Below are 6,633 nucleotides of genomic sequence, written 5' to 3' on the forward strand. Positions count from 1 at the left end.
TCTGACACCAACACAACCAAACCAGAAGCTGCTTTGTCCATAGATTGGTAGCTCTATCTGTTGGAGCCCCAGTGATCTCATGGGTAAGGCACTAACTTCCTAAACCAGAGATTGTGGGCTCAAATCTTATTTGGGGTATTGATTTTGTTGAAACCTTCACTGTGCAGCTGATCTCAATCCTGTGTGGTCACGTGCCCATGGCAACAAAATCAGGCATTCTCAATTGATCCTCAGCTGGAGAAATTTGACCTGACAGAAAATTGGCCAAACTAAATTAAACAGCAGCTATCAGCTCCAGAGAACAGTGCAGCTAAGATCAAAGAGTTACAAAGATTCAAGAAGAACCAGTTCCAACCAGACTGAGGGTTGTATATTGGAGAAGTGTCAGCCTGAGTCAATCCACTTTATAGCTCCTGGCATGACAACAGTGAAGGGTATTGGTGCGACCCCATTGGATGATGTGAACCCAGCTCATGACCGTATTGGCCAAAGCCACTGAAGATTCTGGAAGATCAGGGACAGGAGAAGATGAAAACACACCTGAACGCCAAACCCTTCGCAAAGCCTTGACTGGGTCCTGCAGTGGAGCTCGGACTGTCTGCTCCAAAACTGTTCATAAAACTCCTCGCGTGAGAAGGGCTGGCCACTCAGGCCATCACACCCACACTGACCCTCTGAAGAGCATCCCATCCAGGCCTAACCCCAATCCTCTCACCCTGCACATCTTTGGACTGTGGGAGGAAACCAAAGCACCCGGAGTACCCCATGGAGAGAATGTGCAAACTCGACACAAACAGACACCCAAGGGAGGAATCAAAGCCAGGTCCCTGATGCTGTGAGGCAGCAGTGCTGCCCACTGAACCACCATGCCATCCCCAGGAGAATCTCAGCAGGTTTTCAGCCATTGTGACTGCGCTTTCTCTTTCATATAATTCACCTGAATCCTGCAAATCTTGTGCAAGAAGATGTTGGGCACCACTTCCCGTCAACTCAATGCAGACATGGAGATTTTCCCAAAGTAGATTGGAAATCAAGTTGACAAAGGGCAAGTGACTAACACCCCAGATGGGACTCGAACCCACAATCCCCGGCTTAGAAGGCCAGTGCCATATCCATTAGGCCACTGGAGCCACACACCGAGTTGAAAATCACAGCCTTTATGTACTGCACCCGAACTCTCATACTGTGTGTTTCTGAGTGTGAAACTCTCACTGATTGTTTTTTACCCCTACCATCACATGCTAAATTGTTGGTTGCTTGATTAATGAATCTCACTTCCCATTTGTCCCCAAACGGACAGACGAGAAATTAACCAAACTCTAATGTTGCACAACTCAAGTCTGAGGAATATGGAGCAGACGAGAAAATAGCAAAGGGCTCAATGTTATTTTGTGCAGCACCTTGAAGATATTTGCAGTTACTGGGGAAGGAGTAAGTGGAGATGTTGCAAACAGCTGCATTGAGGACAAATCAACAGAATCATAGCAGGCATTCAGCCCATTGTGGCTGTGCTGTCTCTTTCAGACAATTCACCCCAAGATCTCCCAAATCCTGGAATTATCTTGTATAAGTTTCTACTAAACAGCATTTGCCATAATCTCAACACAGACACAATGATTTTTAACAGAGTAATTAAAAAATCCAGTCAATTTGGATTGAGATGAAGTTGATATGGGATGAAAATCAGCCACTGCAAAGAGCAGGCTGAAAAATGAAATCCCTGAATTCCCAGATTTCAGAGGCCACTGCCATAGCCATTAGGCCACGAGGGAACTATATTGGCAGACCACTGGAAACAGTTGACCTCAAATGAGTGTGACAGCCAAGCACACTCCCAGATCTGTGACAACACACTGAGGGACGCACGAAAGGTTCAGGCAGCTGCTGCCAAGGTGTAACAGGGAAACAACACAGTCTCAGGTCTTTCTGACAAATGATCACATCGTCCTTTCAGTTGTCAGACCCTCTTGGTGCCTGACACTGAACAGAGATCGTTTCCTGTCCAAGTACAAAATGCCTTTCTTTCCACAACGATACAGAAGGTTTGAGAAATGTCAATATTCCAACGGTTTGTTGGTTCTTTTCTCTCTGCATAGACTGTACACAACTGATTTAGAACCTTTGAATGCATTTCCAAATGATGTTACAAACTGTTTCAATACTTTGTTAACAAAATCAAGTTGAAATTCAAATCAAATTTAGTCTCCCTTTGTCCCCATCACCAACAAGAATACTTGAGTAAAGTTGTGAGGAATTCATCAGACCAATGAGACTCCAGGAATTCTTCCAAGATGTCAGCAATGATCCCAATGAGCCAACCAACGAACGGGAACAGTCATCAGAGAGATCCATCGTGGAGCGACCAAAGAAGGAGTCGATTTGTATCCCTGCGGAGGGCCGCTGTCCTGACCTTGAGATGTGTGCTCAACCGCCAGGAGATGGGTGAATGTCAGATTTAAAAATCACACAACACCAGGTTATAGTCGAACATGTGGAAACACGAGGTTTCGGAGCACTGCTCCTTCATCAGGTGGTTGTGGAGAATAAGATTGCAAGACACAGAATTTATAGCAAATGTTTACAGTGTGATGCAACTGAAATTGTATCTTGAGAAAGACCTGGATTGTTTATTAAGTCTCTCACCTTTTAGAATGGCCAGGTTGGTTTTCGTTTTTTCATATGTAAATTGCAAAACTTTTATCAAAAGTTACATTCTCAAGTGAACTTTAACAATTGGTGTTGTGTCGGCCCAGATGATGTATTGAATGTGTGAGCTCCCTGTGTGAGGCTGTCTGTGCCACAATGGTCAGACTGATTCTAATTCAATAAACAGATTTATAGCATCTCACATGAATCATACAGTTTTTGAGCAAAGTAAAATGTAATTCTGTAAGTACAAGATCATCACACAAACTTATATATGTGTATGTGCATATGTGTGTGTGTGTGTATGTGTGTGTGAGTGTACATTTGTGTGTGTATGTGCTTGTGTATGTGTGTGTGTATATGTGTGCGTGTGTATATGTGTGTGTGTATGTGTGTGTCTGTGCGTGTGTGTGTGTGTATGTGTGTGTGTGTGGGTGTGTATGTGTGTGTGTATATGTGTGTGGGTGTGCATGTGTGAGTATATATGTGTGTGTATGTGTATGTGTATGTGTGTCTGTGAGATCCCCTGTGTGAGGCTGTCTGTGCCACAATGGTCAGACTGATTCTCATCTTTTAAACAGATTTGCAGCATCTTACATATTTCATACAGTTTTTGACCAAAGAAAAATGTAATTCTGCAAGTACAAGTACATCACACAAACTTATATGCGTGTGTGTATGTGTGTGTGTATATGTGTCTGTGTATATTTGTGTGTGTGTATGTGCATGTGTATATGTGTGTGTGTATGTGTGAGTATATGTGTGTGCGTGTATGTGTGTGTATGTGCGTGTGTGTGTATGTTTGTGTGTATGTGTGTGTGTATGTGTGTGCATGTGTGGGTTTTTGTGTGGGTGTGTATGTGTGTGTATGTGTGTATGTGTGTGTGTTTATGTGTATGTGTGTATGTGTGTTTATGTGCATGTGCATGTGTGTGTTTGTGTGTGTATGTGTGTATATGCGTGTGTATATGTGTCGATGTGTGTGTGTATATGTGTGTGGGTGTATATGTGTGAGTGTGTGGGTGTGTATGTGTGTGTGTGTTATGTGTGTGTGTTATGTGTATGTGTGTGTGTATGTGTATGTATATGTGTGTATGTGTATGTGTGTGTATGTGTGTGTGGGTGTGTATGTGTGTGTATGTGTGTGTGTTTATGTGTATGCGTGTATGTGTGTTTATGTGCATGTGCATGTGTGTGTTTGTGCGTGTATATGTGTGTGGAGATGTGTCGATGTGTGTGTATATGTGTGTGTGTGTGGGTGTGTATGTGTGTGTGTGTGTTATGTGTATGTGTGTGTATGTGTATGTATATGTGTGTATGTGTATGTGTGTGTATGTGTCTGTGTGTGTGTATTTGTGTGTGTGTATTTGTGTGTGTGTGTGTTTGTGTGTGTGTATTTGTGTGTGTGTGTGTATGTGTGTGTACATGTGTTTGTGTGTGTGTGTGTGTGTGTGTATGTGTGTGTGTATGTGTGTGTGTGTGTATGTGTGTGTGTGTGTGTGTGTGTATGTGTGTGTATGTGTGTGTGTGTGTGTGTGTGTGTGTGTATGTTTGTGTGTGTGTGTGTGTGTGTGTGTGTGTGTGTGTGTGTGTGTGTAGGTGAATGGGGTCACCTGTAATGTCCCAGTTGAGGCCATCTCCATTGTTCCCAAACTTGGTGATCAGCCTCTGCTCGGCCACTTTTCATTGTTGCCTGTCCCGAAGCCCCCTTGGAGGAAGGTCCGAGGTCGAATGTCCCGAATTGCTGAAGTGTTCTCTGACTGGGAGGGAACACTCCTGTCTGTTGACACTCAGAACAGCACCACCCACCCACACCATATACACACACACACACACACACACACATAAACACACACACGTACACACACAAACACACGCACACACACACACACACACATACATACATACACACACACACTCACACGCACACACACACACACACACACACACACACAAGCACAAAAAAGTTTGTGGGGTGAATTTGTATTTGCAGAACTACATTTTACTTTGCTCAAAAACTGTATGAACTACAGAGCTTAGGAGAGAATTGTGGCAGCTCCCAGAATCAGGTGGCTCAGTGGTTAGCACTGCTGCCTCACAATACCAGAGTCCCAGGTTCGATTCCAGCCTTAGATAACTGCCTGTGTGGAGTTTGCACATTGCTCTGGTTTCCTCCCACAGTACAAAGGTGAATTGGCCATGTTAAATTGCCCATAGTGTTACCTGTTTCCACACTGTAGGTAGTCTAATCCAGGGGAAGGATCTGAAGGCCCGAATTTAGGAGGGCTTTAAGCTCATGGCATTCCAGGACTTCTCAGCGGTGGTAAACCAGAAAAGAAAACCTTACGATGATGAGCCTAAGACATAGGAATGGAAGTAAGGCCATTCAGCCCATCGGGTCCACCCCGCCATTCAATGGTAAATGATGGACATTTCAACGCCACTTTGTGGCACTCTCATCGTACACCCTTAATTCCTTGTGCGATCAAGAATTTATCAATCTCTGCCCTGAAGACAATTAACGTCCTGGCCTCTGCTGCGCTCCACGGCAATGAATTCCACAGGCCCACCACTCTCTGCCTGAAGAAATGTCTCCTCATTTCCGTTCTAAATTGACCCCCCTCTAATTCTCAGGCTGTGCCCATGGGTCCTGATGGAAACACATTCCCAGCATCCACCCTTTCTAAGCCATGCACTATCTAGTAAATTTGTATTAGATCTCCCCTCAACCTTCTAAACTCTAATCAATACAATCCCAGGATCCTCAGCTGTTCATTGTATGTTAAGCCTCCCATTCCAGGGATCATCTGTGTGAATCTCCGCTGGACATGCTCCAGTGCCAGTATGTCCTTCCTGAGGAGTGGAGCCCTAAATTGGATACAGTATTTCAAATGGGGCCTAACCAGTGCTTTATAAAGTCTCAGAAGGACATTGCAGCTTTTACATTCCAACCCTCTTGAGATAAATGGCAACATTACATTTGTTTTCTTAACCACGGCCTCAACCTGCAAGTCAACCTTTAGAGATTCCTGGACTATCATTCCCAGATCCCTTTGTACTTTGGTTTTATGAATTTTCTCACTGTTTAAAAAATAGTCCATGCCTGTATTCCTTTTTCCAAAGTGCAAGTCCTAGCATTTGCTCAGGTTGAATTTCATCAGCCATTTCCTGGACCACTCTCCGAAACTGTCTAAATCTTTCTGCAGCCTCCCCACCTCCTCAGATCGACCTGCTTGTCTGCCTAACTTTGCATCATCGGTAAACTTCGCCAGAATGTCCCCCAGTCCCTTCATCCAGATCATTAATATATAAAGTGAACAGCTGCAGCCCCAACACTGAACCCTCTGGGATTACACTTGTCACCAGCTGCCATTCCAAGAAAGAACCTTTTATCCCAACTCTCTGCCTTCTGTCAGATAGCCAATCCCCAATCCATGCCAATGGTTCACCTCGAACACCATGGACCCTCACCTTACTCAGCAGACTCCCGTGAGGCACCTTATCAAAGGCCTTTTGGAAATCTAGGTAGATAACATCCACTGGGTTTCCCTGGTCTAACATACTTGTTACCTCTTCAAAGAATTCCCCTTACTAAATTCCCCTTACTAAATTCCCCTGACCTGCCCTTACTAAATCCATGCTGACTTGTTCTAATCCAACCCTGCACTTCCAAGAATTTAGAAATCTCATCCTTAATGATGGATCCTAGAATTTAACCTACAACCGAGGTTAGGCTAACCGGCCTATAATTTTCCACCTTTTATCTTGATCTTTTCTTGAACAAGGGGTTTACAACAGTGATTTTCCAATCATCTGGGAATTTCCCTGACTCTAGTGATTTTTGAAAGATTATAAATAGCCTCTACTATTTCCTCAGCCACCTCCCTCAGAACTCTAGGATATAGACCATCGGGGCCAGGAGATTTATCAATTTTTAGACCTTTGAGCTTTTCTAGCACTTCCTCTTTTGTAATGTCTACCATATTC

At 44.0% G+C, this 6,633-nt stretch overlaps 1 non-coding gene across 1 annotated transcript; it reads right to left on the minus strand.

Moving 5' to 3' along the window:
* Positions 1 to 1,057: 1,057 nt before the first annotated feature.
* Positions 1,058 to 1,130, minus strand: trnar-ucu (transfer RNA arginine (anticodon UCU)). The gene has a single exon. It is a non-coding gene; the product is annotated as a tRNA-Arg (tRNA).
* Positions 1,131 to 6,633: the final 5,503 nt, after the last annotated feature.

The sequence above is a fragment of the Chiloscyllium punctatum genome, chromosome 18 (genome assembly GCF_047496795.1).
Source record: "Chiloscyllium punctatum isolate Juve2018m chromosome 18, sChiPun1.3, whole genome shotgun sequence".
Taxonomy (NCBI): domain Eukaryota; kingdom Metazoa; phylum Chordata; class Chondrichthyes; order Orectolobiformes; family Hemiscylliidae; genus Chiloscyllium; species Chiloscyllium punctatum.